This window comes from Rhipicephalus microplus, chromosome 10 (assembly GCF_043290135.1).
Source record: "Rhipicephalus microplus isolate Deutch F79 chromosome 10, USDA_Rmic, whole genome shotgun sequence".
Classification (NCBI taxonomy): domain Eukaryota; kingdom Metazoa; phylum Arthropoda; class Arachnida; order Ixodida; family Ixodidae; genus Rhipicephalus; species Rhipicephalus microplus.
Window position 1 is genome coordinate 74,438,431 of NC_134709.1, and position 15,852 is coordinate 74,454,282.

At 45.2% G+C, this 15,852-nt stretch overlaps 1 long non-coding RNA gene across 1 annotated transcript in view; it reads left to right on the plus strand.

The window, feature by feature from the left end:
• The window catches only part of LOC142774449 (uncharacterized), a 318,906-nt gene that overhangs the window by 198,495 nt on the left and 104,559 nt on the right, over positions 1-15,852 (plus strand). The window contains exon 3 of the long non-coding RNA XR_012886404.1: positions 14,350-14,497. This is a non-coding gene — a long non-coding RNA (uncharacterized LOC142774449). The remainder of the gene's footprint in view (positions 1-14,349; positions 14,498-15,852) is intronic.

Consider the following 15,852-nt stretch of genomic DNA (forward strand, 5'->3'; position numbering starts at 1 on the left):
GAGAAAGAGGGTGACACAAAATATGTACTGATGACAGCCAGTTTCCATGAAGCTTGACTTGTCAACCTCTGAACCTGAGTGGGATGGTATGCGCATCCTCTGATCAAGCCTCTGCATATTGACGCGCTGCCTGTTTGAAACACATTTTGCCTTAAGGGGAACGTTAGTTTCATACCATATTTTTGCGGCGGCTGCATTTTATACGGAGCCGAAATTGGTCGAGGCCCATTTATTTAGATTTAGGTGCATGATCAAGAACCCCAGGTGTTCGAAATTTTCGGTTCCCTACAATACGGCATCTCTCATAATCGTCTTATTGTTTTGGGACAACAAATCCTAAATATTATTATTATCGTGTCTCAATTTTATGCAGCAGCACATCCAGAAACAGTTTGTACATACGAGCGGTATACAGCATTAAACCTAATTTTTGTTTTATCATGCGGTTAGTTACTTTAACCTGTTACGGCAGGTGCACATAAAAAAAACGTGGCTCCCTATATTAGAATAGGTACAGCACGAAAGTGAGACGTGTCCTTAGAGAGGTAGTTGACCGTTTATTAGGCATTGTTTCAGCAACAGCAACATAATGTAGAGTCACGTTAGTAACGGCAAGCAGCTTGAATCTTGGAGCGCTCACCTCAAACAGAAAGCACGCCCTAAATTAGCATACATAGGACGAGCGTAGAACAACAACTGTCGGCGCTCGACGCTTTAAGCGAGGTGTTCAAACAGAAAGAAAGACGAAACGAGCCTGCAAGTACACACAGGACAGCGCGAACAACTGTCACAATTCTTGCGTAATGTGTTAGCAGCGCCCTCGTTTCGTAAGCGCGGCAGTGGTGCTTGCTAAGTGGCCTTCGTCCTTTCCCGAATTGCGAGCTTGATAAGCGTGCACGAAGGATTAACCAAGCTCTGTGAAGGCGGCGCTTAGCTGAGGCAACATCCTTCAGAGTGGGCCCAAAGCTTTACCCAACGCAAGCCTGCCGCGCCACCTCGCCCCTGATAACAAAAACGTGCGAAAGTTTCAAAGCTATGAGTACCGCCAAACGATGAATGGTGTATATAAATGACTTGCCGTTAGCGCTCCAGACAACGTACGCGCTGTGACGTAGTGGTTAGCGCCACGCACTGAGAATTGAGAGGTTGCTGACTCGATTCCATGTGACGGATTCTTGCCTTCTGGATGTATTCTTCACGATTTCTTAGTAAATACTTTTCAACGTCACTTCCGTGATGGAAGTGCGTCAGCGGAGTCGTGGTGGACCCCGTTCTAAAGCACTTTTCTATTTAAAAAGGGGTTATCTTGCAGACAGCGTTGAAACAGGAATGACCACGGAGAAATTCTTTGGCTGCTATTGCGCCTATGTTAAATGAATTGAATCATTGAACCCGTCTAGAGCTTCCCCATTGAGCTCTCGTAAAAACGTCTCAATTCCGAAGGAAAGAAACGCGTGTGATTGCGGTCTCTTTATCGACCACGTTACCGTGGCACTTGATCAAGAATCACATTAACAATTTATATTAGGAAAGGCTTTACACATACTCAAGTAAGCCACTTTCTTATTCGTCTCGAAAAGTACCATGAAAGTGGAAAGACATTGATGAGCATATTGCGGACCCACGAGCAAAATCGCTTGATTTTCAGTACGATGGCCGATCATCATCTGGAGCTCTCCTGCGATATCAATATATTGATGCCCTTGTATCACGCGCTGTCACTTTAGACAAGGTTTGCCCCGCCCCAGTGGTCTAGTGGATAAGGTACTCGGCTGCTGACCCACAGGTCGCGGGATCGAATCGCGGCTGCGGCGGCTGCATTTTCGATGGAGGCGGAAATACTGTAGGACCGTGTGCTCATATTTAGGCGCACATTAGAGAAACCAAGTGTTCGAAATTTCTGGAGCCGTTCACTACGGCGTCTCTCATAATCATATGGTGACTTTGGGACTTTAAATCCCACATATCAACCAATTAAGACAAGCTTTATTATAATGCGTAGGAGTAGATGTAGTTCGCTTACTAAAATATAGAGAAGCCATCGTGCACGACGAGTATGATTGGCACTTCAGAAATTTTTAAAGTACGCGTCATACGCTGTTTTGTTCCAGCCGCTGCCGGTCGGTGCGGCTGGAACAAAAGCTCAGTGCGATCGGTATGTAAAAATCAATCGTTATTGCAAGAACGATGGGAGTGCGAAGGATTCTGCATTGCAGGGCAGGCATAAAGCTAGGAAGCTTTTAACGCAGTGTCCTTCCTCTCCTCTGCCATCGGTTGAGTTCGTAAAAAAACAAGTTTCCTATGAAGAATACAGTGAAAGTGAAGCGATCGATGGCGTGCTAATCGCACCTTCCTGTTTTGAAGGACGATAGTAAACAGTGCTTGCATTCGAAGGGGCTCTTCGTGGCCTTTACCTTGGACTCTTAAGCATTCAAATCTACATTATCGTAAAATGCTTGATTGATTTGTGGGGTCTAACGCCCCAAAACCACTATATGATTATGAAAGACACCGTAGTGGGGGGCTCCGGAAATTTCCACCACCCAGGGTTCTTCAACGTGCACCGAAATTATCTGAGCACTTGGGCTTACAGGATTTTCACCTTTATCGAAAATACAGCCGCCACAGTCGGGATTAAATGGCGTGACCTGCGGGTCAGCAGCCGAATACCATAGCGACTAGACCATCGCGGCGAGGCATCGTGAAATGCTTAAGGCTTGCGATGTCAATGTTCGTGTGCAGTCACCAGCACCTACTTGAACGCGGACGACCAGTTTCAAAGGTTCTCTATTCTTTTCACGCTGTGTTATTTCAATTTCACATGGCTTCTGAAATTTTTAAAAGAACATATGACGAAGCAGGTGATGTACCGGCACATTTTATTATTAAGTGTGAATACACTTTATAAGCGACCCCAAACCATCCACCGCCGTCGGCGGCGTCCGCAGTCTTCTCTCTATCTTTAAAAGAAAGAGGACTTGGCGGGCCGCAGCGCGACGCTCTACCGAATAAGCCACGGACGCGACGCTGATATCGGTGTCAGTAACGCGCCTTATATCTTTAACGCCGCTGCGCGCGTCCCCCTCCCCCTTCGCTCGCTCCTCCGCTCTCCTCGCTCGCTGCAGCTGCACGCGCACCCCTCTCTCGCGCGCGCCCACCTTCTCTCTCAGTCTCCCGTCGAGAGCGGGTCGTGCGATGGATGTCCCGGAGGCAACGCTACCATCAACAACGAATACAGTACAACCGAACGCCAGCACTGCACCCGTCGTTGGAGGTGACGGTACCGCGGTGGTTTCGCCGACGTTGGAAGACAAGGCGGCGCTGCGAAGGGCTCGTGAGACCGAACGTAAGCGGGCGAAGCGTGCAGCGGATGCCGAACTGCGCGCTCGCGAGGCCGAGGACAAGCGGGCGAAGCGTGCAAAGGATGCCGAACTTCGCGCTCACGAGGCCGAGGACAAGCGGGCGAAGCGTGCAGCGGATGGTGAACTGCGCGCTCGAGAGGCCGAGATGAGGCGTCAGCATCGAGCCGCGAACGCGGCCCAAGAAGCGGAACGACAACGCAAGCGTCAGGCGGAGAAGGGCGATGAAGGCCGGCGTCAAGACGCCGCTCGCAATCGTCAACGGCGAGTAGACGTTCCCGAAGCCGTTCGAGCCAGTGAACATGCCGCGCGGGAGAGGGTGCGAGCCGTGGACTTTGCTCGTCCAGACGCGCGTTTCAAACGCGACTTTGTGGATCGCAGCTTCGGTCACAGCTGCGCCGTGTGTGACCGGCTGTGGTTCGATAACAACCTGAGCTGCATTTCCGGCGTGAGGAACGAGACCAACAGGTTGAACGCGTTGCGGGTTCTTTGGAACGAGTTCGTAAGACGGTCGGGCGAACACCGATGCGACGACATGGATGCGCAAGACCCGCGGCTGGCTCCCTTCGGTGCGTTCCGGGTGTGTGCGTCTTGCCGAGAGTCCCTGCTGGCCGGGCGGGTTCCGCCATTGAGCAAGAGCCACGGCTACGCGTACCCGCCTCGTCCCGTGGACCTTCCCAATCTGAACCCGGTGCGGTAGAAGAGCGCCTCATCTCGCCTCGACTCCCTTTCTTGAGCATCAGGCGGCTCACGCGGGGCAACGGTCAGTCTACAGTGCCTACTCCGGCGATGCTGTCCTGCTTGTGACCGTCTACCTGGCCCCGAACCTCTCGAGAGATGACGTCTTGGAGCAGATGGATGCGGCGATGGAGAGTGAGTCTGTGCGCGCACGTCCCTTGGTTCCAATTGTGGTGGTGGGGGACTTTAACGTGGACGTTAGAAAGGACAATGGCTGGTTGGTTGACCACATGCTGAACAATTACTCGATGACGTGTCTGTCTCTCGAGTTTCCGACCACGATCAACGGTGGCTTCATAGACTTGGCGTTCAGTAGGAACTGTACGGTCTGCTCCGTCTTGCCGGATCCGCTCACCGTACATTTCTCGGATCCCAAAGCGCTGGTACTAACCGTGAGCTACAACGATAACACGAATAGGTGCTAATCTGTAGTGTAGTTTGTGTGTGTGACGCGCTCGCGATGTGTGCATTTATTGCAGCGTACGAAAACCGCGAAGTGTAAATAAATAATACTTCGTATATAATGTATCTGCGCACAAATGCTTCATGACAAACAACACTTAAATTCATTAATTACACTTTAATCATCATCATTAGTAATAAAACTCCCAAGCATTTCCCCGAGGGTGAACATGGTTAAGTGCGAATGCACGGGGTGATGCTATGAGGGGGAGTAAAGTTAAAATTCGTTTGCATTCGCCAGTGAGTTAACGTCAACTCTCCCGTGTGATCAAATTGCGATTCCCAGGAACCATTACACCATAAAGGCACCATAGTGTGATTAATAAATATAATAGTGCGAATTAATAAATACCCCTCATAACATGACCCCATGCATTCGCACTTCACCATGTTAACCCTCGGGGAAATGCTTGGGAGTTTTTTTTTATCCGAATGTGGTCTGTAATCAGCAGTAGCAAGTCATCACGGATTCACTCCATCCGAATAATTATAGTAGTAAAGGTATATCTTGCGCTGAAATTTTATGGCATACGTAATAGCTTGATTAAACCTAACATGCGAAGTTTTTATTTGTCAGTTCTTTGCTTCAGATATCACTGCAGAGTATTAATTGCGCCTAATTTTATTTAACTCGTACTTAACGTTCAAATAACTTATATTTTGTGAAATTTATTCTGATACGCGTCTGCCAACGCAAAGTGGCTCTGCATACAGTTGAAGTGAAGCCCGACTTTGCGTCCGTCCGTCCGTGCCTCTGTATGTCTGTCCGTTCGTCCGTGTGTCCATCCGTCCACCCGTCCTGGTGTTTGTCTATCCATCCATCCGGCTGTCCGTTCGTTCGTACATCTAGTGAACGCTCCAAGTACCACCATCTCGCATATTTTCATCACATATGCATCATATAGAAGTACTGCCATTTAGCGGGCATTCCAGGTACTAAACGAGAGGTCGCTATTTGCTATTACTACTACTACGACTACTACTACTATTACTACATACATCAGCGATGCCTGACCCACGGCACAAGGAGCTTCACTCTTAAAACGTATACTGATTTAGAGTACTTGGTACGTCTACTATTGTATGGCAGAAAGCCGCTCCACTGATGTGATCTAGACGCTGGAGAAAATCGGTGCTCATGGAACAAGTGTGTTTAGAAAAAGGGGCTGACGAGTGAGAGTACCAGGCACTCTACTATAGGAGAGCATAAAGCCATCCCGTAGGTCGCACACTTGGTGAGGCCTTAGCTGTTGACAAAAATTTGCCGTGAAGGACTTCACGACGAAATTGCGAGTTTCACGGATTATTCAGGGAGGGCTGTGTTTAGAAAGAGTGTTAAACGATTCAAAGAACAAGATCCTCTACTGTGGGAGAGAAACATGCTGTCCCAGTTTCCAGATTCACGCGAAAACCATTCACGGTGGGCATAGAAAAAAATGTTTATTGATTCAAAGTACCGCATAGTCAACTATGGGAGAGCAGTGAGCTGTTCGTGAAAAATGCCGAGGCAAATGGCCTGGACGGCGCACATTAAACGAGAGTTCACATTTAACGGCAGTGCTTTTGCTATAGTTGCAACGGAAGTGCCCATTTGTGCGCAGGCATTTTGTCTTTTGAGCATGAAATTTTTCTCGCAGCGTTTTTTCTTTCTTCTTTTGGAATGTGCGTGAATTGGTATTTTGCTAACAGCATCTCCTTTTCTTTTCTACATATTTGATCGGTCGACCTAAAAGAGATCTGTGGGCTCGTTGGAATATGTTGGTAACTAAAGACTGGTCTGCTATGCAGAAGGTTCAATTCATGCTGTATATGGGCAATGTATCTTATTATTCCTATTTCACTGGCCAAATAACTGGCCCAAAAAAAGGTTGCAACCACATATCATGGCATTGCACTTCTAGATTATTTAACTCTTTTATGTGTAACGCCCATGTTCATTCTCTCTTTACTTTGACCCACCTGTGCCGGACCCATTTGTGAGATTTCTTACTGAACGATGAACCTACTAGACAGAGAGTAATACGCTTGTCCTTTGGTTAATCTGAGAATGGGTACAGAAAGCGGCGGGCGCACCCACTGTCGTAGCCCACGACAAACTGACCTTGGCCTAAACTATCAATGTAACAAGCTTGTTGCATTCAAAACTTTGATTGTTGTGAGCCACATTGGGACTGGACGGCATCGACTGCTGGTGCCCATTAACACCAGGCGTTGCGGCCTATTAGGGTTCGGAGTGTGCGTTCGTCGTGCAGACTTCAGCGGCAGCGAAGCGCGCTAGAAGAAAAAAAGGCGAAAGATTGGTGCGGTTAACTGAGGAAGGACATCGTGACCCGGTGGTGCAACGGTAGCCCGTCTGACTCCAGAAGCGCGCTAGAAGTTACATGCTGCGAATGGTCCTCGTGGAAAGAACTATCACTTAATAAAGCAAATGTTTCTTTTAAAACTCTGTCATCTTAAATGCTCATTCGCGGGCCCTTCTAAATAAAACGTCCAGTGAAATTGCGGAAACATGTTGAGGGTGGTTGTGACGCAAACATATTTTGTACAGAGTGGCAAGCGAGAATACTGATCCTTTAAGTAGTTTTTTTTTTGGGGGGGGGGGCGTAATTCAGTGTACCCTGGTACTGCCTGATGGCATTGCGTGTGTCAACAGACAAGGTAGGCAATAATGTGGAGAAAATGTTTTTTTTTCTTGTGCGATTTGGAATCTAAGGCTTTATCTAGACCAAACTCAATCATTTGTTTGTTTATGGGTAACTTTTTTTTTCTAAAAATGACATATTTCAAATTCTGCGCGGTGGTCTGCGACACCCTCTTTCGTTACGTAGCAAAAAATTCTTCACAGTTAAAGCATTAAGTCAGTACGGAAAGGTTGCAGTTTGCAAGCTGGAGCGCACTGGGCACATTTGAAAGAGAATGCGCCTCGTTGCTCATTCTGAACATGCCTACTGGGAAAGCACAGAAATCAAACTTTCTGGCGGGAAATGAATGCTTGGCTCGGGACATCTTAGAGGTTATATCAATGGCAAGCTCCTAATAATACAGGTTTGGCCATTAGAAGAAATGTAAGCATCTTGGAGGACAAAATAACAGCTGCATGGGCTACATATTTTCGCATGCCATCAATGGATACCAATTGATCCCTCGGCATGCAGCCTGAAAATTCGGGTGCCCCACAGCTGGCATAACTTACCAATCAGATTGCTTGTACAGCTAGCCTTACTGGTCAAAAGGCTTCAACACATTGTTTTATACATATTGCGAATGCCTGGGACCAAGCAGCTGTGTACCCTACGATGAGGAGAAGGAGGTGTGAGCGCTAGAGCTCTGAACTCAATGAGTCCTCGCCCGAACCCACGCTTTAAATATATATGTTTTGCTTACAGCCTTGTTGAAAAGGCGCCTCATTGTTCAAATAGTAATAAAATACATTCATGCAGCCACAAAACCTAAAGTCTAATTAGAGGTGCCACAGCCACTGAACTGTGTGCAACATCTAACACTCCAAGGCTTTTAGTTCACTGCACGTATGTTACCAAAGTGATCAAGACTAAGGACTCAAATATGACTGAGTTTTCACAGACACCAAAACCGAACATTTGTAGTTTGTAGGTACTTTGTAGTAGGAAGCACCTACATTCGGCGACACTACGTCTGGAAAATGCAAAATAAAAAAAAGAACAGAGCAATTATTACAGCCTCGTCATAAATTCTGTGCTCTCGTGATGCATAGAAAGAGGTGGTAATTACTATATATCGAAAAATTCTACAAATAAACGTTACTCACAAAAGAAAACCTTGAAATAACCGTTTGCATAACAAAGGAAAGGGTGAAGGTAATGACATAAGGGAAGTGATGGAGACGCTGAAAGGAAGGCATGAGAAGCCGAAGGATGGTGAAACCTTTTGCCATAAGTTTAGGGACAGGCCGCGCTGTCACCGTCCGAAATGAGCCTATTAACCCTTTAACTGGTGGGTGTTTCTAGCCGTGACGCACCCCCAGTGCTGGCCTGCTAGCGGTGATGTGAAGAAAGCTGGACATGCAGAGTAATGGCGCGTTGTGGAGTCAAGATGACAGATAGGGATAGAAAGGTAATATAAAGAACTCGTTTGCGGGTGATAGCTGCTAGTGATGATGCAGCGAGTGAGCCGAATTAGTGATGGGGTCAACTTTCACTCTATTCGAGAGGCAATGGTGAGTGCTCCTTAATTTCGCAGGCTTCAGCAGAAGCGTTAAAAGGAAAAAAAAGAGAAAGAAAACGAGGAGTGGACGTGATCACTCTGTAGTCATGGTCAAATTATATCAGTCGCAAAACTTGGAACGAAAAAAGTCGAAAAATCATTACCACAGGCATAAACGCCTGCCGTCTACAGCGAAGCACTACTAGGTGAAGAGGGGACAAACAGTCAAAATAAAAAAAATTCCATATAATTTTTTCCCAAATGGTCCTAATTTTATATACGCATAACTGAAGTATGAATTTAGGTTATGGTTTGTCTGACATTTAGCTAAATGGTTGATTGCCAGATATTTTGGTCGACTTCCGTAAATAGGGGCGTATCCATGCGATTCGCTATCAGGGATTGTGCATGGTCAGACGATATGGGTCACGAAACTTAGAACGAAAGGTAATAAAAGCATGTTGCCACAGGCACCAACGCCTGCCGACGACTGAATTGCCGCATGTTGAGGAGGGGAATAAAAACAAAAGTAAAACTAAACATAAATTTTTGGAAGTAGTCGTATGTTATAAATCCAAAAGATAGCTATAAATTTACTTTGCAGTTTATTTGACACCTCACTAAATGGTTCATTGCCTCAAATTTTGGTCAAGTGCCGTAATGTTGGGGTGGGGGGGGGGGGGGCGTCTCCGAGCAATGTGCTATCGGAGCTTGTGTTCAGTTCGGCACATTTCTGGCACAACGAGACATTGCTCAATTTTTCGTGATTGTATCGGGCGAAGTTTCCCCAGTTTATTTATTTGCTTATGTGCACTGGGGTGACTTGTGAGAGCTTAACCAGGCCCCGAAATCTCGGCGCTAGTTTCGGTTTCACGAAACATGCACTCTCACGGCGGTTGCCGGGCAACCTAAGATATGGTCGAATGGAGTGACGTTGATGTGAATGTTCGTATTTGTTGGCTTTGATAGGTTTTTGCAAATAAAAAATTTGATGCCACTACAAAGAGATTTTTTGTTTATATGTCTTTTATCCTGATTTTACAAAATTTTAAATCAAGTGAAGTGCTGGAAGTGGTTGTCTTGAGTTTGTTGCGCTTGCCTCCACTCCTTCTTGCCACTCGCTTAGCGATATTACAAGTTGGATCGCATTCAGTTATCTCGCTCGATTGGCGTTTCAACTACGGGAAAGATAAAGACAGCAAGTTATAACGGAAGCCACAGTGAGTTATATTGAGCAAGTCAAGCCCGCATTCGACGAAGATGGCTGCATTGGCCAACAGATGTTTTTCGCGGCTTTGCAGAGTGTTAGCCCGGCAAATTCCAGCTCCGCGACGGTTTTTTTTTTAATGGAAGTGGCAAAGGGAGAGCACGCGTATTTGTACCCATTATTCGAGCAGGTATTGATTTCGGGTGAGCACATAAGTCAGCCCAGTTATAAGCAAGCGTGACTAGACTTACAAAAGGGCAGTGTCGTTAGACTGATTGGTCAAGACGGCAGCCAAGCTGCTGTCGGCAAAATGCGTTGAGTGAAAGGCTTGAACTCGTGTTTGCTCGGCTACATAGTTCTTGCTTCTTCTACTTTTAGAATGTAGTTCAATGTTGTGAAGTAAATATAGGCTCCTTCGTTTTCATAAAATTTATGTAGTACCGGTTTGAATGTTTGTGAGTCTTTACTTATTTATCATTGAAACACATGCGATGAACTAAATGCTTTTCAGAAATAATACAGGAAATGCCGCTGGAGCAAACATTTGGACGAATTAACTTTTGTTCGTACAAGCAACGCTGTTGTCCTGACGACCGTTTAGTCAACTTGCCAAAACGCTCTTTCCAGTGACGTTCTTTTTGCGTATTTTCTGGTAGCTTGAAGCATATCCGTGGATCTGAGCTTCAGTCTCATTTAGTACTTAAGTTCTTTTACAATACGACGCGTACGTCGTTCTAACAAACATGATCGAGCCAAGTACGACATGTCCTACTCGCGATTATTGATAACTTTTGCATTAATCAGATATTATGGGTTCAGTGTTTGCTCTTATGCCCCGCCGTGGTGATCTAGTGGCTAAGGTACTCGGCTGCTGACCCGCAGGGCGCGGGTTCGAATCCCGGCTGCGGCGGCTGCATTTCCGATGGAGGCGGAAATGTTGTAGGTCCGTGTGCTCAGATTTGGGTGCACGTTAAAGAACCCCAGGTGGTCTAAATTTCTGGAGCCCTCCACTACGGCGTCTCTCATAATCATATAATGGTTTTAGGACGTTAAACCCCACATATCAATCAATCAATCAGTGTTTGCTCTTATGTTCATATATGAGTTGTAAATTGGAGCTGCTTTTAGAGATTTTTACTTTCTCACGACGTGGCATGTCTCCATTATTTATAAAAAAGCTAATTTTATTTGTGTCGGTCGAATTTGTTATTACTGAGAAATCAGTTGGGTTAACGTTTGCCACTTCAGACAAAAATGAACGAAATAAAAAAATAAAAAAAAATGTTTAACGAACGGCCACATCACGCAAGTGGTCAGCGCACCTTAAAGAAGGCCCGAACACATTCCGCTTGCATGCGAAGTGATGATGATGATCAAAACTTTATTACTCCCAAAAGAGGGGACCACCCGAGAGGTTAGTTACGCTGCTTCGAGGAGGTCGAAGTGAGAGAGAATAGCTTCCACGCCACTCTCTTCCTCTCGGTGTTTCGTCTTTTCATTCTATTTGATGAACTCACCAGTTACGTCATCATAGAAATGTTCTGTTTGTGATTTATTTGTTTAGTTAGATGCCCGGCAGTCGCCAATGGTAAAAGAGGTGCTGCTACTGCGCATAACCACGGGAGAGCGCGTACGTGGGAGGTAAGAGGAGTTTCCGTCTCCTGGCTAAACTAGTGCACGTATTGTGTAAATAGCCGCTTTAGTTGACGCCTGCTGCATTCGCTGGTGCACAGCTAGCATCCCCTCATATTTGATGACGGTGAATGCGACCCTCTAAGCAACAAGACGCTGCACTCTACGGTTGTCAAATTGACATTCTCAAGGCTGTTGTCTCGGTGTAGTGGTTTTCCACGATTGGGCAACTCGAGTTTTCGAACGATCACGATATTATGCTCGCGAACAGCTGCACCACAATTTCGTCTGGAAAGCTTTTATTTTGCTAACAAAACAACCGTGCTTTCTTAATCTTTCTATGTGATCTTCCTCTTCGCTCGCGAAGAGAATCAGCGAGCCATAAAGCGGAATAAAATCGCGCATTTGTAACGGCACGATAATGGTCGGCAACTAAAAAAATATTGATTTCGCTCCAAGTAGGGCAAATGCATAACGTTGCTGCTGCTTTCAGTATTGACGTCATATTTTATATTTTATTTGTTTGTTGATAGTTGTCCCCTCTATACGCAGATGGGGAAGGTGACAACGAGCCGCCAAGTACTGAATACATAGTCATCTATGGAAGTTACGCTTCCAGTTCACATATATCTTGCAGCAGTCACCAGTACACGTGTCAACAGAGCGAGCGACGAAAATATGTGCTCCATTGTAGATTCAAGAGATGATACAAAGAGCATAATCATGCGAATTTTTCTTTTGTTTTCATTTTCTCGTACTTCCTTTTCTGTGCTTCGCTACAAGTTTTTCAAGTTATAAGAAGAACGGGGCGACATTTTAGTGACAGTGAAAGGGTTGAGAGTGCACATATGCTCCACCGTGGGGTGCGCGATGGCTACATTTTCAAATCAGTGTGATTCTTTTGGTTCCTCGAAGGAACCATGGAGTATGCAGAAGAGGTGCGATGTCTCCCTGAACAACGAGCAAGTGCTTCAGATAAGTCGTTGCTCATCGGTGTTAGCGCGTGGATGACAGCGCAGTGATAGCAATAGCTCAGAACGCTTGCTTTCCTGGCATGCGTGCACGTTCGAGCACGTCGGCAACATCGGGACCTGTGATGCCAAATTCTATGAGGTTATCTTCTGAAAGCCATGCACAATGAACTGGGCATCGGCAATGCGTGGCTTGGGGTAATTTTAATTCTTTTATGGTGCATTGTGGAATTATCCAAATTTCACGATTATATATATATATATATATATATATATATATATATATCTATATCTATATATATATATATATATTTATATATATATATATTGCAAAGGGGTTTATTGGCGTGTGTTGCGACGGCGGCCCTACGATGAAAACAGGATCGGGACAGAGCAACAGTCAAGCAGATGCCGGCGACAATCAGCACGAGGCGAGCGAGAGAAGCCCAGGACCCAGTACCCAAGCGGTGGCGATGATGCTTGCCAATGGTGCATTTTCTTCTTCATATATATATATATATATATATATATATATATATATATATATATATATATATATATATATATATATATATATATATATATATATATATATATATATATATAGTGTCGAGAAAACATTGCCCACGTTGTAGAAGAACTCCCAATAATTTAGCTGGAGGTACCTGCCACTTTTTTTAGTTTTGAGACTGGGTGAAGAGCTTGCTGGTTGAGCGAAAGTATATCGCTAATAAAAACTGCAACCAAGATATTAACTTCTGAAGGTTAGTCCGTGGTAAGTAGCTGCCGTCAACCCCCAAGTGTGGTCACTAGAAGTTACTTACTAATACATGCATGCCTTAATCATTTATTAAAAAAACTTTCATGGTAAATGACGTACCCTGTTACTACTTTCTAAGGGTATTTGGGCGAGAAGCTTAAATCATTTCTGGCGTATTTTTGTGAGCATATTGCACTGATGTTGGTGCAGCCTTTAGAAAATTGCAGGATTTACGCATCAGATTTCGTAAGCGTTCTTTTGGAGAAGGTACCTTTCACATAGAAACGAATTCAATTGGTCGGCAGAAGCGTCACCTAAAGCTAAATCAATCTTTTATACGTTAGTAAAATCACGACGGTGCATGACGATTGCTGTTGAGCAGCACAGTAGCTCAGTGTGGAACTTCGTAATCAAGCATAACGAAAGTGCACAAAAATTGTGGCTATATAATAGTAGTTCAACGAAAATATTATAAAAACTTCAAATGTGGTACATTCGCCGTGGCTATCAATGGCCATTGCTAGGGATATCAATGGCCAAGCAATGGCTATGGGCTATCCCGTTGCTGAAGAAGATTGCACAGCTCATCTAGGAAGACGCCCGTGGTGTGGATCTCAGCGAGATTTCGCATTGGCCCCTCCTACACAAATCCCCACACACTAAACACACATCCCCCCTCCACAAACACGTTTTCTTCTCTCACTTATTACGCTCAGCTAGATTCCTTTATTGTTATAAAGCTTCATTGGCTCATATCATATCTAATGTTGGGCTGATAATGTTTTCTTTATATGAGTTTTTTTCCATTGGAGTTTCGTAACATGTCATTGCTTGACATGCTGTTGGCGGCAGACGGATGTTGCTGTGCTCTTTCAAATATACAATGTAATGAAGTGCTAGCACTGTAATAAACGTTTATTAATCAATGGATCACCGGCTTGCGTAAAACAGTGTCGACATTCAGATTTGATATCCCAATTTCTCTAAGCACGACACAACTGGATGCTACATTATTTTCCTTGCATATTTTCTAAGCAGGTGAATATCTCAAAGGAAGACTCACATGACCCAACTGTCTCTTACGCTCTGGAAAACTCATTGAGGGACATTCATTCCATCGTACGAAGCCACCTAGAGACTATTGACAGGCTACACAGAGACCCGCTGAAGCCATCATCGCTTCGGGGTAAGTAGACGCCCAGCCTGTTCTTCGCTCCCATTTTCTTAGGTGCACATTGACGGTGTGCGAAGAAGAGCTGAGACTTTGACGACGGCATTGGCCGAAGAGAGCGCCACCTGATGAACCGTACCCCCCCCCCCCCTCCCAGGGCGAACCCTGATTGGTTGTACCATGGGAGATAACGAATACTCTCCCGAACGTGGCTACCAGAGCGTTTATATGTTTAAAACCCGACGCCAGTGCTGACGTTTTTTTTTCTCGTTTAGCATGGTCCACATAGTCGTTTCCGCCTTCTCTTTCCTCTGGGCACTGTTTTCATTCCTATATACCTGGAATGTTACTATGTTTTGTAGCGGGAACGACTAAGGCCTACTGTAACGTGAACAGTTTCCCTGCTATGTCGCAGCGCCGTTCTGGCACTCTGAACCCATGATGGAGTGAGCGTAACGTGCGTACATAATAATAATTTTGCTGAGCATTTTGTGTAAATCTCCCTGCTTTGACTCGCGACACTTGCGACCCCATTTTGGTGGAGGGTAATGGAAGAAGCACTGGTGCACATATTTCACGATAGATGTTAAACAGTGTACGCTGAAGTTTATGACCCCAATGAATCGGTTACACCGCACATGTCAAAGCCGCGACATTACTGCGGGACGTCTAACACTATCGTTCTAGCAAAACCTCTAGTCAACGCGCACCTCTAAACTTTAAGAAGCCATGGAAGAAACACCGGTTGACGCAGGTTGCTAAAAGAGGTTTCCAGAAAGCTTGTAGGAATTGTTCGTAACCAAGAAATACTTAGTTTTAAATAAAATCATCTTTTAATGGTCAGCATACTCTTAGCAAAATTAGAACGACCCATCTTCGTTAACGGCGTCCTGTATAACGTATTTTATACCCGCGCATTTTTATAGCTGCCTCTGCCACGCATTGTAGCAGATGTGCTTTAGGGCATCATAGGCTAGTGGAAACAAAATTTGTGCGCAGTTCTCATTAAAGATAGAATCAAATTCTCTCATGAACGCATCAGACCTAATCAAGCCTTCTTTTAGGCGAATTTCTTTTTGTACAGCAAGGAAGCAGCAGTACGAGTACATGCCCACAAGAGAGGGGGTGCTCACGGACGAGTACCGACAACTGTATTTCTTAGAGGAATGACATGCCTCATATATGCCAGAATGAAGCATAAAAAAAGGAAGGGATGGGTACCATGGTCTTAGAATGCACAACTTCAACACTGCAATACCGATAAAGCAAGAATAAAGTGAACCGAAGTGAACGTAATTTTTCTTCGACATGAAAGACCTGACACCCACATCAAGAGTGTGAAAGTAAACTTCAAAGAGGGCAACAAAGGA